Source organism: Cyprinus carpio, unplaced genomic scaffold (genome assembly GCF_018340385.1).
Source record: "Cyprinus carpio isolate SPL01 unplaced genomic scaffold, ASM1834038v1 S000006800, whole genome shotgun sequence".
Taxonomy (NCBI): domain Eukaryota; kingdom Metazoa; phylum Chordata; class Actinopteri; order Cypriniformes; family Cyprinidae; genus Cyprinus; species Cyprinus carpio.
The window spans coordinates 356,368-378,106 of record NW_024879386.1 but is presented as its reverse complement, the minus strand read 5'-3'; the positions used below and the strand labels follow the sequence as shown (position 1 = coordinate 378,106).

Genomic DNA, 21,739 nt, shown 5'->3' with positions numbered 1-21,739 from the left:
CGATCTAAAAAAATAAATAAAAAACACTAAATAAATAAACAAAACACACTAAAAAATAAAAAAAACACACTGCTTAAGTCAGCTCTTAGTATCTTGGGCTTGACTGAGTCCTGGATTTGTCAAGAGGACACAGCAACCACTGTTGCGCTCTCTAATAATGTATCTTTCTTTCACACCCCCCATTAGGTTGGGAGCAGTGGGGGTACTGGTCTTTTTTATTTCTAATTACAGGGAATATTCAACTTACTCTTATGCAGTAATAGTTCTTTAGAATGCATTGCTCATACTTTAACAACTCCTGTAAAACTCCACATTGTAGTAATTTATCCCCCCACCCCAAGGTCAATTTTGGGCACCTGGATGGGCTGGTGTACTCATTCCCTGATGATGGCAGCCCACTTGAAGCCTTCAGCAACATTCATCTAGAGAAGTCTTATGCAGCAGACTTCTACTCTCTCATAGCCTGATTTAATATTCAAACAAAGTGTTTGTGTTTACAGTGCCATGGAAAGGTTCTTGCCCCATTCTTTCATTTTTGCATATTTGTCACACTTAAAAGATTCAGATCATCAACCAAATTTCAACATTACACAAAGATAAGACATTGTAAGTACAAAATGCAGTTTTTGAAGTATTGATTTTATTTGTTAAGGGAAAAAAAGCTGTCCAAACCTGCCAGGCACTATGTGAAAAAGTAATTGGCCCCTAAATCTAATAACTGGTTGTGCCACTCTTTGCAGCAACAGCTGCAATCAAACTTTTGTGATAACTGGCAGTGAGTCTTTCACATTGCTGTGGAGGAATTTAGGCCCACTCTTCTTTGCAGAATTTTTTTTTAATTCAGCCTCATTGGAGGGTTTTCAAGCATGAAAGGACTGTTTAAGGACATGCCACAGCATCTCAATCGGATATAAGTCCGGATTTTGATTTGGCCACTCTAAAGCCATAATTTTGATTTTCTTCAGCCATTCAGAGGTGGACTTGCTGGTGTATTTGGGATCATTGTCCTGCTGCATAACTCAAGTGCGCTTGAGCTTGAGGTCACAAACTGACAGCTGGATATCCTCCTACAGGATTTTCTGATAGAGAGCAGAATTCATGGTTCCATCAACTATGGCAAGTCGTCCAGCTCCCGAAGATGCAAAGCAGCCCCAGACCATCACAATACCACCACCATGTTTGAGTGTTGGTATGGTGTTCTTTATATGAAATGCTGTGTTGGTTTTACATCAGATGTAACGGGACAAACACCTTCCAAAAAGTTAAAACTTTTGTCGTATCAGTCGAAAGAATATTTGCCCAGAAGTCTTGGGGATAATTAAATTATTTTTTGGCAAATGCGAGACAAGCATTTGTGTACTTTTTGGTCAGCAGTATCTTTTTGCCATAGAATCACCCATTGATGACATTTTTGCCCAGTCTTGTTCTTATTGTTGAATCATGAACACTGACCTTAATTGAGGCAAGTGAGTCCTGCAGTTGTTTAGATGTTGTTCTTGGTTCATTTATGACCTCCTGGATGAGTTGTTGCTACACTCTTGGATTAATTTTGGTAGTCCAGCCACTCCTGGGAAAGTTCAACACTGTGCTAATCAATGCTTATTGGAGACGTGAACCGTTTCAAACGATTGAGTTCGATTTGGTGAACTGATTCAAGAAGATCCGGTTACATCGAATGATTTTTTAGCGAACCAGATATCACTAAACTGCAGTGTTTTGAATGGTCTCATAACAGACCCGGAAGAGAAGACCATGCTGAATAAAGTCATAGTTTTTGCTATTTTGGGACCAAAATGTATTTTCGATGCTTCAAAAAATTCTAACTGACTCTCTGATGTCAAATGGACTACTTTGATGAAGTTTTTCTTACCTTTCTGGACATGGACAGTATACAGTACATACAGCTTCAATGGAGGGACTGAGAGCTCTCGGACTAAATCTAAAATATCTTAAACTGTGTTCCGAAGATAAAAGGAGGCCTTACATGTTTGGAACAGCATAAGGGTGAGTTATTAATGACATAATTTTCATTTTTGGGCGAACTAACCCTTTAAGCATGCTTCACTTTGCTTCTTTTTAAAGTAATTTCTTGATTCAGTAGGTCTGGCTGTAATCACGCTTGGGATTGGCTAATGAAATTTAACTCCACTTTCTAAAATAATGTGGTTAATCAGTTATACCATGATTTAAACAGGTCGGGGCAATTAATTTTTCACGTAGGGCCAAGTAGGCTCAGACAGCTTTTTTCCTTAATAAAATAAATTATCATTTAAAAATTAAATTTTGTATTTACTTGATTTATCTTTGTGTTATAATAAAATTTGTTTGATGAGCGGAATCTTATAACTGTGACAAATATGGCAAAAAAAATAAAGGGGTGGGGGGTTGTGGGTTTGGACTTGGGTGGCAGGAAGGGGGCAAATACCTCAAACGGGGCAAATAAATAAATAATATATATATATATATATATATATATATATATATATATATATATATATATATATATATATATAAATATATATATATATATATATATATATAAAACATTTATGAAAATGTGTTTTTCCTACCTTGAAGATCCACAGGAGATTGTCTTTAAAATTCTTTTGGCTCCTGTGAGTCTGAACGTCTGAATCTAATGTCTCATATTGAACCCTGTTAAGAAATGAAATACTGAATTTTCAGGCAAAATATTAGAACTATCTCCATGCATCTTTTTAACAAAGAAAAAAAACGGTATTTGGGTGTACAAGCTAAAGCAGTATTAAGGGATAGTTCACCCCAAAATGAAAATTTAATGCTTATCTACTTACCCCCAGGGCATCCAAGTCAGTCATATAATTGTTTCTTCAGTAGAACACAAACTGAAATTGTTAAGTTGAACCGTTGCAGTCTTTCAGTCATATAATAGAGGTAAATGGAAATCACTGCTTCGAGAGTGAAAAAAAAAAACATGCACAAACGAAACCAAATTAAACCCTGTGGCTTGTAAAGATACGTTGATGTGTAAAGACATGAAACGATCGGTCTGCATGAAACTAAAAAGTATTTATATTGTTTTCTTACCTCTGATTTTCACTGCAATGTATGAACTGTCTGTCCTGGGTGCAGGGTTTAATTTGGTTTTATTTGTCTATTTTTTTTTTTTTTTTTCACTCTTAAAGACGTGATTTCCATTTACCTCCATTATACAACTGAAAGACTACAAACGGTTTTAACTTAAAAATCTCAGTTTGTTTTCTACTGAACTGAAAAACAAAGTCACCTACATCTTTGATGCCCTAGGGGTAAGCAGATAAACATCAAGATTAAATTTTTGGGTGAACTATCCCTTTAAGTATAGAGTCTGGGTAACTATTTTAGCTTTAGCTCATGCCAAAGCATTGTGGTACTGACTGAGGCTGTGTGATTAATTCAAATGAAATTTTAATCACCGTATGGCCTCAGTGCAATTATCAAATTGTAAAAGACTATGATCTAACTGAATAAATATACAGTCTGATGCACTGTATGTTTTAGAGTGAACCACAGCAATTTGTTAATTTACATGTGCACAGCTTATTTGCGTCAGTGTCTCATAGCAGCTTGGTTCACAGTAAAATATGGTGTTTAATGTGCATTTGAAAACAAAAGAAGCATAAGATGCAATTTTTCACATTCACATAACCTCCAACATTATGGACAGATATTTAAACTAAATTTGCAATCATTTATCATGATATCTTTATAAACCTGCTGTCAACTAAACACAGAAAATGTAATCAATTATCCCAGTAGTTTTCCAAAATAATACAAGCTTATGTGTTTGACACTTAGAAGTAAATAAATTAATAATAAAGTATTATAATTTTACTACCGTGAAAATCATTAAAACTATTTTTATTTATTTATTTAGTTATTATTCTTTTGGTAAATTTTACACAGGGATGCCTCCTAAAAACACTGCTGAAAATGTTTTTTTTTTTTGTTTTTTTTCCAAGTTCATAGAGCTCAGCATGTTCATAAATAATAATAATAATAAAAATCAGATTAAGAGATTCATTGTGCAGTGTTGTCGGCTTCATAGATTATAATAGGAGTTTTCACTCCATCAATAAAGTTGCAGCGCTTCATTGATTATAATGGGAGCGCTCATTGCTTGCTTTTGTATATAATTTAAATGTGTGTCACGCTGGTAACTGCACATGTCAAGGTTTCGATTAGACAAATGTATTTAAATATGGGATTGAATCCACAACTGCAATGATTGATAGTGATAATCACAGCAATGGACAGGACAAAAACTTGATATTGTATAGATCTGTGCATTACATTTTGGAATGTAAATACTAGACAGTAAAGTTTGTAGGCAAGCTTTAAGTTGACATGAAAACTAGAAGACAAAAAGTTTGAAGTCGTTTTAAAAGCTTAAAGTTTGAGGGCTTTCAGTTTTTAACTAATTTGAAGTAGTTTTGAAGTTTTGAAGGCAATAAAATCTATCAGAAAAATAGATAGATAAATAGACTGATAGATAGAAAAACAGATAAGAAATAGCAAACTAGCATGTTGCTAGCATGATTGGCAAGTGACTATTATGTTGTTAACATGATTAACATGTCACTAGCATGTTTCCAGCATGATTAGCATGTCACTAGCATGTTGCTGGCATTATTAGCAAGTAACTAGGATGTTGCAAGCATAAATACCAATTGACTAGCATGATTAGCAAGTTACTAGCATGTTGTTAACATGTTCAAGCATGTTGCTAGCATGATTAGCAAGTAAACAGCATGTAGCTATTATGCTTTTAAACATTATTAACAAGTGACTAACATTAGCAATTTACTAACATGTTCCTAGGATGATTAGCAAGTGACTCAAATGTTGTTAACATTATAAGCAAGTGTCGACAAGCATGTCATTAACATGATTAACAAGTCACTAACATAACACATAATAAGTTTCTAGCATGCTGTTAACATTATAAGCACATGACTAACATGTTGATATCATGTAGTTAGCATGATTAGGAAGTAACTTGCATGTTTTTAGCATGATTAAGAAGTGACAAGCCTGTTTCTAGCATGATTAGCAAGTGACTAGCATGTCATTAGCATGATTAACAAGTTAGTAGCATGTCCCTAACATGTTTCCAGCATGATTAGCAAGTAATTGCTTGTTTCCGAACATGATCAGCAATTGACTAGTATGTCACTAGCATGTTGCTAGCATAATTAGCGAGTGACTAGCATGACGTTAGCATGATTAGCAAGTAACTAGCATGTTGTTTACAGCATGTTGCAAGCCTGCTTAGCAAGTTACTCTTATGTTGTGTGCATGTTTCTATGTTAATCCAGCTAAAAACACCGAACAAAACCACTTTAAAACCAGCTTGGGAGACCAGCCAAAGCAACCAATCAGCCTTAGGCTAGTTTTAGCTGTATTTTCAGTAGGGAGTTTTTAAGTGCTGCTAAGGCAGTAGACAGCTTAAATACAGCATAATTCTTATTGTATAAAAGTTTTCACCCCCTCAATGAAAGTCTAAGGAATTTTAGGTGGTTATGATAGTCTGGTTTAAGAAAACCGTAAGTTGGTTCAGTTAGAAAAGATACAGCAACTCGAGTCAGACCAGTCTGAAGGTCTGACTCGAGTTTGGTGGTTCTAGCTTGAAAGCTCTAGGAGGATATACATTTTAGAATTTGGTCCCAGAAGAAGAAGAAGAAGAAGAAGGAGAAAGAAGGAGAAGAAGAAGAAGAAGAAGAAGAAGAAGAAGAAGAAGAAGAAGAAGATTAAATAGGATTTCAGTAATTAGGCTTTTTCAAACCAACTTAACTAATAGATCTGCCACTTGTTCTATGTAATGTGTTACTTCTTATTGTAAGATAGCACTTCTTGACACCACCACTAAGCACATACACATCAACCAGATGGTTGATTTGTTCAGTAATTCTTGGCATTAACTCATTTGTAATCAACCAACTGGTTGACTTGCCCATTTAGGGTAACTACCAGACTTGAATTAGATTTTGAATTCCAGGTTTTGGTTTTGAATTGTCAACCTACTTTTGTCGATGTTTTTAGAGAAACAAGTGCAATATCTTCTAGTACATGCAGTTCTCCACTATTGAAGATACTATCCAGCACAACAAACACACTAACTACTGTTCATTCTGACAGAGGAAATGCTCATGAGCTCCCTAGTGGCTGCCTGTGTAAATATATTATTGGAAAGAAGCTTCCATCACATAAAAAAAAAAAAAAAAAAAAAAAAAACTGAGAAATTAGCAAATTGAGCAATATAACGTAAAACATATGAAATACCTTTTAGAAGATGGTGTTTCCTCACTTAAGTCTGGTGGAAGCCCATGTGACCAGTCACTTTTATCAGACACAGAGCTTGATCTTTCACTAACACAAACCAAAGGAAAAAAAAAAATACTTCAGTCTCATTTGGAGAGAATTCATTTAATACAATTCATTATAGCTGTATATTTCCCTTTCTCACTACTATAGACAGTATTATTTATGTTTGGTTGACTGTTCTGTCTTTCCATGGTGAATTTATGCCCCTAGTGGCTTACTGTGTAATTGTATTGTTGAAAAGACTGATCTCATTAAAGAGTAAATCCACTCAACAATCTCATTCTGTGATTTCCTGCTTCATCCAGTCAAGTTATCACATAAACCTTAGTGGAGAAATTAGTTAACAGCGAAATATAATGTAAAACACATGAAATACCGGTAGCATTTATTGGAGGATCGCATGTAGGTGGCCATCCAAAGCGTTCGTTCTACCGCCGCCGCCGCGGCGTCTGCAAAGTGCATTTGCAGCTTTTGACCGCTGAGTGGCGCTTTAAAATCACAAGTTTTCAAACAAGCGCATCAAAGCACATTTTCGCGAATAGACGTCAGCTTTGCCTCACCGTTTTGTTATATTTGACTGCAGTCGGGGAAAATGAAAGGAAAACACTTTAGGCTAGTTAAAATATTTAATATTCACAGATGAAAGTTTAGTCCTTATGAAGATATGTGCGTTTCTTAGAAACGAATTCAAGCAGGATGTCAAAGCCTATGAGCCTGTGCTTATATTTTCTCTACACCATATTTTAGATTTGACACATTTAAATAGTGTGCAGCTATTATTTAATATGACTGTATAATTTCGCTCCCATTATTTAGGCCTAATTAAAACAAAGAAACGAATAAATTAAACCTGCACGATTTAGCTAAATCACTGAAACTCTAAAGAATGGACTGATTAATAAAACGTCCTCATGATTAAACTCAAGTCATTATAATCAACAAAATACACACGATGTAAAAAAGAGCTTCATTAATTGACAACTTCAGTGATTTTAAATGGAGTCTTCTTTACTTACTTTCATATAATTTAAGTAAAATAAATAATAAATAAATAAATGAAATAAATAAATTGCAGCCGCATTTAAATGCAGGTTTGTACAATATTCTGTAAAATGTCAGAGTGCAAGATTTGCTCGTCGCGCCTGATGCTGAGTGCACGCAGCATTTATTCTTATTTGTCTACATTTTATCTTAATTTACAAATCTTGTTTGGTTTTATTTTGAATAATTGCATGTAAAAACATATTTACTTTGTAATGCATATGCAAAATGTGAATTATTATTCATATTCAAGGTGTTTGTGCGAAAATTATTAATGCGCTTGACAGGGAGGCGCCCTCTAGATCACGTGATTTTTTCCCTAATAATGAAATAACTGAAAATCTGGGTGTCTCACATACATGAGAAATATATCTACAGAAAGCTTGAAATGTCTTTTAAACGAATCAATTCAAAACGAAAGCATTACCTAATCTGTGAAGGTTTCATTTCTCTCTAAAGCCACGTTCATGTGGATAAAGTCAGCACTGTGAATTTCATCTTGCAGCCGACAAGAAAACATTTGTTTATTAATAAATAATTAAAATGTCTCCTTTTTTCACTATTATTAGGCTACTTCTGCCTGTGCTTTGTGGCAAACTTAATGCATTTTCTTGAGCGCGGAATATATTAAGGCTCATTATGGATTATAGATATACATTTAATATAAACCTGCGATTAGTTGAATAATGACAAATGACCAGAAAAAATCTTACGTGGGAGGCAGATCTATTAAATATCCTCTAGACATCTCTGTTAAAGTTTTTAAAGCATTTTATACGTGTTTGTATAAATTCTTCTTTCAGAGCGGTCTGTAACGGAGAGATGCCTTAACAATGATTTTCCCTCTGAAACCCCAAAAACAAAAATTTAAATAAAATTGATATTTTATGTTTTTGAGAATGGCCAACCCTTCTCTGCAGATATTGTGCTTCTGGTTTGTGCATTTTAAATCACATAAAGTCTACAAAATATAATGTCTCCCAGAAACTCTGGTGTTTTTTTGTCACCTGTAAAACATGTTCATAGACGGATACTTTACTGATGTCTGGACTCTGTTTGGGATTTAGAAAAACTTAAAGAGATGGTTTAATATAGGCCTATTGTTTATGAATAGGCTACATTCTGTGAAAATTTATATTTCACACTATATATAAACTGAAAAAAAATATTGTATGGACGCAACAAAATAAAAACGCCGACGCTCCACTCAGGGCTCGTAGTTGTGATTGGGCTCAACCCTCCCCCGCGGGTTTGAGACACGCTGCCGCGAGCAGAGTATGAGCAGTGCGGTGTTATTCTGACTGGAGCGAGGAACGGATTTTTTTTAAAAGTCTGAGCGTCGTGTTTTCACTCGCTCCAGCACCGCTCCATCATGACGAGTACAATTCCATGCCAACAGCCCGTAATATAACTGCATATTTAGCAAGAATTCACATGACAAACATATTTAGCTATAGCTTGATACACATAATCTCTCCGATCAGAAGACTATAATAAATGCAAATATATATAAATTCATCGATCTGTAGATAAAATAACTGACAAAAATGTACTGTTATTTTCAATACAAACAAAATTTGCACAGCAGAAAGCAGCAATTATACCTTTTAATGCTGACAATGTTATTAGTTTGGCTTATATAGGAAAAAAAGTTTGCACACAATAGCCTAATCCCCTTTGAAACTCTCCTGTTATTTTATTTATTTATGTATTTATTTTATTTTATTTTTATAGGCTACGTTATGAACTTAATATTTCAACTTTATCCACGGAGCGAGTGCGGAAATTGTATGATGGCATGATTGAGCATGGGCTAGTATTAAAAATAAAACGTAAAATAAATAAATAAAATAAAGGTCTTTCCAGCATTAAGGTAATAACGTTACTGCTTTTTTTTTTAATCATCTTCTCAGTTATAAATTTGACTGGTAAATGATAAAGAATTAGCTATATAAAAACTTGTCTTGAACAATTTCTTTGTCATTTGAATATTGGTTTTAAAGTAGGGAGGGCAAAAAAATCGTAAAAACGGATTTTTTTTGTGAAAAAAAATCGGGGATTTTTTTTAGGCCATAAGGCCTATCGCCCAGCCCTAATGCAACAGTTTGGATCTTTTTATTTTATTTTAATTATTCTTTATTTATTTATTTATTTATTTTATTTTTTTTTAATTTTTTTGTTAAGGGCACTTCCTCTGAAATTAAGTTATAATAACTAATAAACTTTATTGCGCTATCCAGTAGTCAACATTTGAAGTAGATCAAACCTTTCTTTAAAGTTGTCCTAAAACCTGTTCTGCATTTGATACCCTCATAAGGCACTGTCCATATGAAAGAGCAAGAAAATTCACACCTTTATCTCGACCCCCACAAGCTATACAGAACTACCCCCCCCCAGCCCCCTCCAGCTGAACTGAGCTTGGTCTGTTTTTTTGGCTGTGAGGAATGGTGTGTTGTCATGTTACTTACTGGGTTGAAAACATGCCTGCACTCACAGCAGCCCTACTATTTTTATTCATTATTTCCTCGCAGCCCATATTATTATTTTTCACTAGACCAAAATAATAACAAATTATCAATTGATAATTAATCATTATTTTTTGCGAAAATCATTGTTATTTTGTGAACGTATGCGTTTGAGGCAGGCTTTAAGACCAAGCGGAATCCTCCGTCAGCTGCTCCCTCTCTTCACAGCGCGCGACTCGCGCTCACTGACCCAGCTTCACCGTCGGCGGTTTGATTTTTATAAAATCAGTTTGAGCGAATACAACTTACTGATCATGAGCCCAACCTTTAGCAAGGCAGGAAAACATTCAGTCTGCCTGAAGGAAGACGTATTTCATTGAGCTAATGCTGTTAAATAGAGATAAAAAAAAAAATAAAAAAAAAAAACTAGTGTAGGCTATTCTTAAACTTGGATCTCATTATATTGAAGTACAAATCCAAACACCAGAAGCAACCTACGCACTCTCAGTGTTCTTTCATTGAAAAGTATGCAGTTTTATTTATTCACAGGCTGTATGGTTGAAAAATATATTTTAGTTGAAAACTTTTAAGTGCCATTGTTTAAAAAAATGCATCATAGAAACGTTTCATAGACCTTCAGTTGTCATACTTTAAAATCCCATGCCATTTGTAATTTCACTGTATTTTCACCTCCTAAATTAACTACCCCAATTCTAAAATGGTAAAAATTTATTCAGGCCGATGGCGTTTTTTATGACATTATTTATTTTTATTTTTAGAATAATTGTATCCTACATAAATGGGTGAATCAAAACAAATATAACTTTTTTAACTGCAGGCAAATATAGGCCTATATTATTGTACATTACAAATATGCCTATATGGATCGTCCCTTATTTTATCAAAGAATAAATACTTATTTTATTCAAGAATAAACATTATAAACAAATAATAAAAGAAAGAACCTCTATTAGCCCTTATTTGTAGGTTGTAGGAGATATGCGAGCGATTAATAGATTTAAAAAAAGAAAAAAGTGGGTGCTTGGTTTCAGAAAAAACGAATACAGCTCTAAAAAAATGCAATGATGAAAAAGTCATGCTAACTTATTAATTCATAGAAATAATGTAAGCAATTAAATAAATAAATAAATACAAGGAGTTTTTAAGTTGAAACGGTAAAATGTCACAGTGCATGTTAAATAGTCTAAATGAACTTGTGTCTTATATTGTATCTGAAGACCTAGATTGCATGTTAGCATAAAACTAACAATATATTTTGATTTTTTTTCGTTTTTTTTCTTTTTTTTTTTCTTTTTTTAATGAACAATTACTGTATAAAATGTGACAGCAACCTTTATATCAAACATTTTGAAATTGTCCACAGCTGAACAACGCGAGAGGCAGATTGAGCGCGCGGAGTGAATGTGATTCACAAAGTCATTTTCAGATGCAATGGAAAAATAAAGCTGGATAAAAACATACACGAAAACCACGCTAAAAAATAAATTAAGTTTGTGAGAGTTGTATTTTATTACATTCAGAAATAAAGGCAGGCCTAATAATGCTATAGGCTAATGTAACCAAACAGGATATTTTTAGTTCCCTTCACTTTACAACAAATCCTTTAAATTCAACAAATTTATCAGAACAGAACAAGAATTACAAATATATAATTCTAATGGATAAATATAATTGCAGTATATAATAATATAGGCTTATAAAAAAAATAATAAATAATAATAATAATTAAAAATAATTTAAAGCGATACATATGGATGAGGTAGGTGTCCAGAATGTACAGAAGCCAAACAAAATTGTGTTGCTTCAAAGGGAAGAGGCAGGTGGCAAGGGTCACAAGTGCGGAAAGAGGCTTTACTGTCACTGCTGCCTGTTCCATGAACGCCACTGGGCAGTTTGTACCACCACTCATTCTTTTTCTTGGAAAAATGAACAATGAGCGCCTGCTGTGTGGTGCCCCAGGAGGATCGATTGGTGGAGTGACTGACTCAGGGTGGATGGACAGTACACTGTTTCTCCAGTGGCTGAGACATTTTTGTGACACCATTGGATGCACTCCTCAGAGGCCTCATATTCTGATATTGGATGGCCACCACTCGCATAAGACCCTCGAGGCTGTGTTGCTTGCGAGAGAGCGTGGGGTGATAATGATTACCATCCCACCCCACTGCAGCCACAAGATGCAGCCATTAGACCGCACCTTTTTCAAATCTTTTAAGGTGAGGCAAATACAACACAGCTGCAGATAACTGGATGACCTCTCAACCCAGGACAACGAATAGATATTTTATGCTGCGTGTGGGCTTTTTCGAAAAAGCCTACTCAGCTTCAGCGTGTGTGGGAAGGGCCAAAAGGGGTTTCAAGGCCTGTGGGATGTGGCCTGTTGACAAGACCGTCTACAAAGATGAAGACTTTGAAGGAGCCGAAGTAACTGAGGAGCCAGATCCAACCCTCGAGGACATCAGGGAGATTGAGGAGGAGATAAGTGCTGGTAAACAATTACAACTACTATTAGTATAAGGCTATCGTCATCTTCATCATCACTAAACTGTGTGTGTGTGTGTTCTCTTGACAGGCCCCAGTGGATCATCCGTGGTCCTCAGCACTAGTACCCACTCCCAAACACAGCCTGGAAAAAGTCTCCAGAGGCCAGCTGAAGATGGTAAGAAAAATATAAAATGTATTTTATGTATTTTAAAGAGCTTACTATAAATTTTAATTAAACTTCCAGTCACTTGAAAACACAATCCAGCTGGTAATTTAATTTGTATTACAACCTCTATTACTGTTAGGCTACTGTCATTGTCATCATCATCATCATCGTCGTCGTCGTCATCTTATTCATCACTAAATTTTGTGTTTGTATGTGTGTGTGTGTGTGTGTGTGTTTGTGTTCTAGAAGAGCTGTCCCCTAGGAAAAAAATAATAAAAAAAAAGCCATGAACTAGGCTTTAAAGGACCGAGTCAGTCCCCCTCCTCGATTCTAGAAGAGCTGTCTCCTAGGCCAAGAATAAAAAACAAGAGGCCACGAAAGAGGGCATGTGAATCTTCAGCTGTGCTGACCTCCTCACCATATAAAAAAATGTTGGAGGACAAGATAGCTGCACAAAACAAAGGCACACAAACAAAAGTTAAACGCAAAAGCGCAGCTGAAGTGAAGAATAAGAAGAAAGATGATACAGAATGCCTCTACTGTGGGGAGTTATTTTCAGGGCTGGATAAGGACTGGATCAGGTGTGAGGGGTGCCAAAAGTGGGGCAAATGTAGATTGTTCCAATGAGATTCGAGGGGAATTCATCTGTGAAATGTGCATGGATGAACAGTGAATAGCTAATGAATTAATGTTTGTTTGTTTATTTATTTATTTATTTATTTATTTATTTATGTATGTATGTATTTATGTATTTATTACAACATATTCTCTCCGATCAGAAGACTATAATAAAATGCAAATTATAATCAAATATATAAAAATGCATCGATCGGTAGATAAAATAACTGACGAAAATTTACTGTTATTTTCAATACAAACTAAATTTTGCACAGCAGAAAGCAGCAATTATACCTTTTAATGCTGACAATGTTATTAGTTTGGCGTTTGATAAGAAAAAAAAAGTTTTGCACACAATAGCCTAATCCCCTTTGAAACTCTCCTGTTATTTTATTTATTTATTTATTTTTATTTTTATAGGCTACATTATGAAAATAACATTTTTTAACTTCATCCACGGAGGGAGTGCGGAAATTGTATGATTGCATGATGGGCTAGTATAAAAAAAATAAATAAATAAATAAAATAAAGGTCTTTCCCAGCATTAAGGTAATAACGTTACTGCTTTTTATTAATCATCTTGTCTCAGTTATAAATTTGACTGGTAAATGATAAAGAATTAGCTATATTAAAACTTTTTGTCTTGAACAATTTTCTTTGTCATTTGAATATTGGTTTTAAGTAGGGAGGGCAAAAAATCGTAAAACGGATTTTTTGTGAAAAAAAAAATCGGGGGATTTTTTTTTAGGCCATAAGGCCTATCGCCCAGCCCTAATGCAACAGTTTTTGGATCTTTTTATTTTATTTTATTTTATTTTATTTAATTTATTTTATTTAATTAAAAAATGTTTTGAGCTAACACGAGGGCACTTCCTCTGAAAGTAAGTTATAATACTAATAAACTTTATTGCGCGCTATACAGTAGTCAACATTTGAAGTGGATCAAACCTTTTCTTTAAAGTTGTCCTAAAACCTGTTATCTGCATTTAGATAAACCCTCATAAGGCCACTGCATCCATATGAAAAGAGCAAGAAATTCACGTCACACCTTTTATCTCGACCCCCCACAGGCTTTATCGACCCCGCCACAGGCTATACAGAACTACCCCCCAGCCCCCTCCCAGCTAAACTGAGCTCGGTCTCTGTTTTTTTGGCTGTTGTGGGAATGGCTGTTTGTGTTGTCATGTTACTGGGTTGAAACATGCTGCCACTCACGCAGAACCCCACCCCTACTATTTTTTATTCATTATTTTCCCCTCCGCAGCCCGATATTATTATTTTCACTAGACCAAAATAATACAAAATTCTCAATTGATAATTAATCATTATTTTTGCGGAAAATACATTGTTATTTGTGAACGTAATGCGTTTGAGGCAGGCTTTAAGACCAAGGCGGAATCCCTCCGTCCCTCCGTCATCTCCCCTTTTGCTGCTCCGCTTCGCGAACAGGCGCGCGCAGACTCTCGCGCTCACTGACTGTCCATTGTCATCATCATCTTATTCATCACTAAATTTGTGTTTTTTGTATGTGTGTGTGGGTGTGTGTGTTCTTCTTTTGATAGGCCCCCAGTGGGTTTCTGTATTCTAATGTATTTTTTATTCCTTTTTAAAGGACCGAGTCAGTCCCCCTCCTCGATTCTAGAAGAGCTGTCTCCTAGGCCAAGAATAAAAAACAAGAGGCCCACGAAAGAGGGCATGTGAATCTTCAGCTGTGCTGGACCTCCTCGCACATATACAAAAAAATGTTGGAAGACAAGATAGCTGCACAAAACAAAGGCACACAAAAAAAAGTTAAATGCAAAAGCGCAGCTGAAGTGAAGAATAAGAAGAAAGATGATACAGAATGCCTCTACTGTGGGGAGTTATTTTCAGTTAGTGGGGGGGACTGGATAAGGTGTGAGGGGTGCCAAAAAGTGGGCAAATGTAGATTGTTCCAATGAGATTCGAGGGGAATTCATCTGTGAAATGTGCATGGATGAACAGTGAATGGCTAATGAATTAATTAATTTATATATTTATGTATTTATTTATTTATTTATTACAACATATTTGTTTGCATGGCTTAGTTATATGTATAAATATAATTGTTAAAATGGCTGTAAATGGCTAATGAATTAGTGTTTATGTATTTATTTATTTATTTATTACAACATATTTGTTTGCATGACTTAGTTATATGTATAAATTTTAAATGTTTAAAAATTTGGATATGTTGGGACATTTCTCAAATAAATTATTAGTATTATATAGGCCTATACATGTTGATTACATTACTTGCCTTTTACTTTTAGAGATTAAAAACTAGTCTACTCTGTTCATTTTGCTGTTGATCTATGAAGCAAACTGGTTGGTAAGAAAGGGGCATTTTACCCCACCCTGGGGGGGCGTTTTACCCCCACACCGCTGGGGCAAAACGCCCCCTTTACAAAAAATATTTTCAGTCAAAATAATAATTAATTATGAAGGCTGAGCAATTTTAATATTTGGTGAATAATTCCTGCCATAGTCACTCAAAACCGGGGGGATGGCAATTCTAGTCACATTTATGTTTTGTTCACTATAAAGTGTCACATTTTCCTTAAGGGGGGCGGTTTCCCCCACTACTACCCTTAGGTAACGTTAGGCTTATCTCTCTCAATCCGGACAAATCCAAACATGTTGCCCATTTGAAGCTAAACTCTGATTCATTAGGTAAAACAGGCTTTGGATTTCACACGTGTTTCAGTATCGACGGAAAAAAAATCATGAGCAAAAATATGCCAAAGTGGACCGCTGCTCGCACCGCATGGCTCGGTGAACGACTGCTGTTTGCAATGACTATGTGCGCGTGAGGCACCAGCGCGATCAAAGTCAGAATTCACAATTTTGGTCACACAGTAAAAGGCATAATTCAAAAATGCAAAATGTTAGCAAATTTGAAAAGTCAAGAATAACTAACAGAGTGAATAAGAATTTATTTGTAAATGCTGTACCGTTCTCATTTCGCTCTGCAAATGGAACCTGAAGATTATTATAATTTTTTTTTTTTTTTTTTTTAACCAAGAATGAACCGAAATGAAAACATTTAATTTTTAAAACCATATATATATATATATATATATATATATATATATATATATATATATATATATATATATATATAATGTATAAGTATATAAGATTGTAATGACTGTTTAATAACAATAGCATGCATAAGAGCCTTTGTGTAAGGGTCTTTCTTTAAATTTTTGATGAGTAGACTGTAGCCTAAGACCTATCCTATTTTTTTAATGGCTTTTAAGCATGTTATAATGTATATCATAATGTTATTGTTGTTTAACGTCTTCCTTTCATTTTACAATTACATTCAGTTCGCAAATCCGTCCTTTGGCGCTACCTGGCGGTAGTATAGCGAAGTGATTTTAAAAACACGACTGACTTGCAGTTAACCGCGGCGGTACGCGTGGCAGTATTACCCATTTTGGATGTATACCTACTGTAAGTGTATTGGAGGATCGCATGACTTGTCACTCTTAACAGACACAGAGCTGGAAAAACGTGAGCCTGACCTTTCACTAACACAACCCAGAAACCGTGAGGAAAAAACTGAATAAATTAAAAAAAATAAAAAACTTAAGTCTCTTTTGGAGAGATTTAATTTTAAGAAAAATTCAGGGTAGCTATGGAAAGCCGTTGTAACATTTAATCTATAAGCCATACTAGTATCTTTTTTCATGATTCTAGTACTTATTTTTAGATACTAGTATCTTTTCCATTACTAGTACTTATTCATTAACTACTAGTGGTTTTTTTAGGTACTAGTGCTTATTCTTTAGCTACTAGTGTCTTTTTAAAAGTTTGTACTTATTCATTATATACTATTGCTTATTTATTAGGTGCTAGTACTTATTTACTTATTTAGATACTAGTACGCATTTATTAAAGTACTAGTATTCATTTATTACATTCCTCACTGTAAAACATGTGGAGTAGGATTTACTTGAAAAAAACTTTGCAAAATTCTTTTCACTCAGAAAAGGCTAGTAAATTTACAAACATTTGCCAAGTAAAAGCCTAAACAATTATTAGTAGGTTTAATTAAACATTTTAAAGTTAAGTTTACTTGGGAAATTCCCAGTTAATTTTGTTGACTCTTTGTTTGTAAATTTTACTTTACGTAATGCTTATCACTGTAAAAAAAGTACAAATTTTCCTTTCTTTTGCACTCTTTATTTTAAGTAAAAAATCAAACATTGAATTAAAATGAAATCTGCAAGTTTATGCGATTTACTTTAACAAGGCAAGGCTTGAAAAACCACCATTCTACTACAGCATGTGATTCTCACTTGCAAACATGCAAGCAAGCATGTAGACAGGTTGTTATCCTTTTAGATGATATCCCTACTCAAAAAAATGAATAGTCAAATGAACACAGAGACCTCAATACTTGGTACACCACACACAATGACGGTAACCAATCAGTGAATAGTGTTTAAGTATGAATGGGTCATTTTGAGTAGAAAATGAACTCCAGGTGTCTGTCACAAAACAGTATGTTACTAAAACAAACAACTACAACTAACAACTAAACTAAACAACTAACAACAAAAGCAACCATAAAACAGTGTACATTTTAATAATTCATGCCCCACTGCATGATGGGAAATATGGGATCATAACTTGATATTTACTTAAAGAATCCTTGTAAACATAAACGGTTCTAAGTAAAATATACTTATGAGTTTTTTAACTTTTAATTTTACTTAGGCAGTTCCATTTGAATTTACTTATGTATTTAAGTAAAATAAATAAAAACGAAACCTCAAGTAGCTTATTGAATTATAAACGTGATATTTTGAAGTAAAAAGACAAAATAGTATTTGTTTGTAAAATTTACTTAACTGAGGCTATCTTTATTTACAAGTTCAAAAAAATCCCTTTTTACAGTGCTGTACTTATTCATCAGATACTAGTACTTATTTAATTATATACTATTACTTATTTATTAAGATGCTAGTACTTTATACATTAGATACTAGCACTTAATTCAAAAGTGACTAGTAACTTTTATATTGTTACTAGTAACAAATTGAAAAGTTTTGCTATTGCCTTCTATGGGGATCCGTCATTGAGATAACAACTATTCAGTTTTGACTAGTGTATATTTCACTAGTGACTAGTACTTAATTTTTTATGTAGTAGTCAGTGCTTAATTTATAAATTGCGAGGTCCCGGAAACAAAGCGGGGGTAACGGATCCGGCGTGTGGAACCGATCAAATAACATGTCATATTAAATTTTAAAAATACCCAATATTATACGTTTAAAGAGCAGGTCATATGGTATTTTAAAGTGTCCCAATATTGTATTGGAGTCCCCTACATCAGGTTTAAAAATGCATCTAAGGTCAGAGACAACATTGTAATTTTCTCAGAATATATATTTAATATTAGAGTCATTTGCCAATGATAGGGTTAATGATTCGTTTCAAGCAAGTTCGGAGCAAGCCCCTCCCTTCCTCAAGCCTACTCTGCTCTGATTGGTCAGCTGGCCAAACCTGTTGTGATTGGCACAGAGATGAGTCCTTGAGCCAGTTAGCCAGCGCTACCATTGACAAAAGCACCTTTACCATAAAACAAATAATATAGTCAATCCGTTCCTTATAATGACAATAAAATACAAAAACACTTATGCAAGCGAATCGTGCCCACAGCTAAAGTTTAGCTGCTAAACTGTGAACACTAGGCGGATACGTTAGCCGAGTGCTGATTAAACAATACAGTTTGTAAACCAAAATAAACTAATGTCTACTGTAATGTTTGAAGAACGACAGACAAAAGACGCTTGGTCTTAACTTTTAATCAGAAACGCAGAACAGTTGTATTCACAGGAGCACCGGCCGAAATCACTCATCTCTCCCGCATTAAACCCTGTAACTGCCAGTGCTGCACAATAAACAGCAGTTTCACAATTATAATAAAGTCTGTGTGCTACACTACATTCTTTATTATTAAACAAAGTAATTAGAACACGGTCAGTCTACAATAATCAACATATTCTTATGTTCACTGCGAATTTTTAGAACTACTTCAGTAAGACAGTAATATCGTGCTTTACCTGGAAACCTAAAGCTGCACTAGGAATAGGCCTACATCACATATTGGCACAAAAAAAAACTTATATTTTGAGCACTCAATTGAAAATGTACACCTAAACGTATCAATCGTACTACTTACAGGTCGTGGTTCAGAGAGCTTGTTAGTCCAAATTAAGAAGATTAGAAGCCAACGAAGATAAAAAGCCCAGATTAGAGAAGCAGTTCTTGATAAAATGACATGCACACACAACAAAAGGCTCGAATTGTATTTCTGTGGTATCCCTTGAAACACCGCGTCTTAACATGATGTAAAGGCACTAATAGCAAAAGTGTTTGTGGGCAGATCAGACTCTTTTCGTATTTCGCGGGCAGGTGGGGATTATGCAAATGTGTTACCCCAGTGACGTTATACCGGTAACAGACAAAAGATTTGAAAATGTAACGACTCCTAAAGGCGAGTCTGAGTCGACTCTCTCTTTTGAGAGACAATATCTTTATTTATCATGCACTTTTTTGATTAACAACTTTTGCAGATTGTTTTCATTTAAGGATAGTTACGTTATAAAACTGCAAAAGAGAGATTTTAAAAACCCATATGACCTGCTCTTTAAGTGATTAAGAGCCTGCATCAGTCTCTTTTTTAGGGTTGTAAGGTCATGAATAACCGGAAATGCCATGCAATGTTAAACAGCAATTTCCCAGACTTAAAAAAAAAAAAGGAAAAAAAAAGTTTTTTAAAAAAGTTGTGGAATTTTATTTTATTTATATATATTAAATCAATAATTCGAAAAAAGCCAGCCTTCGAATCCATAAACTCTCTCAGAGTGCGCTTCTCATCAGCGCATCTTGTCTGCACAGCGACCTGCTGCATGCTGCGATAGGACTTTCACTCGCATCTCGGGACAGAACTGTCACTAACCGGGTCATTGTTGCATTGTGACAAAAAATGTATAATTTGCACTACTTTTTAATAATTTTAATAAATTGGGGCTCGCGTGCTCCAAAGTCTGTTTTGTGCCCTAGTCACATCCAAAGTTCGCGCGTATAAAGCCGCCTCGCGAGTATTATATATATAATAATTATTTTTCGTACACTGTTAAAAAAGTTGCTGTTATTAATTTACGTCAAAATTTTTGCAAACCAGTATAATCCTGTTATGTTAAAAAACGGCGCATTACTGTTTTTTTTACGGTTGGTTGAAATGACGTAGATAAAATTTAACATTATTATATGTGATAATAGTGGATGTTGTAACTGTTATATGTCCATTTCAGTGCTAAAACACGTGTCAACGTGCCAACGGCGTCATAGAGTGGAGCTGGATTGATTCAGATATTCCCCGATTACAAGGTGAGTTAAATCAAACATGATATATAAATTCTTCTGCAAAAGTAAGCCTTTAACACAATAGCAACGAAGTAATATTGAGTATCTGTAATACGCTGAAATTATCGTCATCATTCGTTGCTAGTTTTAGCTTGCTATCTTTTCATTTATTTGCTACTAATAGTGTATATTAGACAAACACGTTGATTTCGATAACGTTTGTGCTTGCAAAATTGGTTAAGCTTGTACTAATTTGTACATAACTGTATTTTGAGGGAAATTTTACTTTACTAGTGTTGCTGTTTTGTTTCTTTAATGTTGGCTGTATTTTGGATTGTTTCGATCCAAGTTAGCTTGATAGAATAAGTTACGCAATATAATACTCAGTAAGAGATAATTCCTGTTCAAATTTTTTGTGTTATTGGTTTGTATTGTAATTTTACTTTGCCCAGTACAGTAGGCCAATTAGGCCGTTTATATTTCGGTGGAGATTTTTTTTTTGTTTGTTGTTGAGACTTTTGAGTTTAGTTTTCTCGTGCCCAAAGACTGTCTATTTTGACTTGTCAGCATGTTTGCGTGTCAGTTATGTGGGCAGGAATGCAGTTCTCCAGTGGTCTGTGTGAAGCACGTGAGGATTCACAGCAATACCCCTACTTGTTTCTTCATTGTTGCGTCCAGGACTGTAACAGGAAATTTGCTTTGAAATCACATCTTTAACAGACACCACAATGAGTGTGTGTGGTGGTGCCTAGATCACATATGTACCCAGCAGTAGACCTTGCATGCCATGTTGACTTGTGTAGTGCCAAATGTGATCCAACTAATTCAGTTTTATTCCCATCTTAAAGTCCACATAAAGAGGGACGAAGAGTGACATGCCCCTTTTAAGCAGTGTGATCAATCAGTTTTCAGTGATATCCACCTTTACCTCTCACATATCAAGGAAACATAAAATTCAACAGAGGTAAACCTAAATGAATCCATTGTTGCCACATAACTAGAAACTGAAGCTTAAACCATAAAATATATATAAAACAATATTATTGAATCGAAACAACATACCGGTGTAGTTGGAAATAGTGAGAATTTGGAGGTTAGTCCAGAAAATATCGATGAGACATTATTTTTGAAGAATCTTGCTCTCTTTTATCTGAAATTACAGGCTAAGTTATTGCTTCCATCTTCAGTCGCTCAGACTATC

The 21,739-nt window shown here is 34.7% G+C and overlaps 1 pseudogene; it reads right to left on the bottom strand.

Annotated features, from left to right (window-relative positions):
• The window catches only part of LOC109067595, a 34,473-nt pseudogene extending 31,792 nt beyond the window's left edge, over positions 1-2,681 (bottom strand).
• Between the last annotated feature and the right edge of the window lie 19,058 nt (positions 2,682-21,739).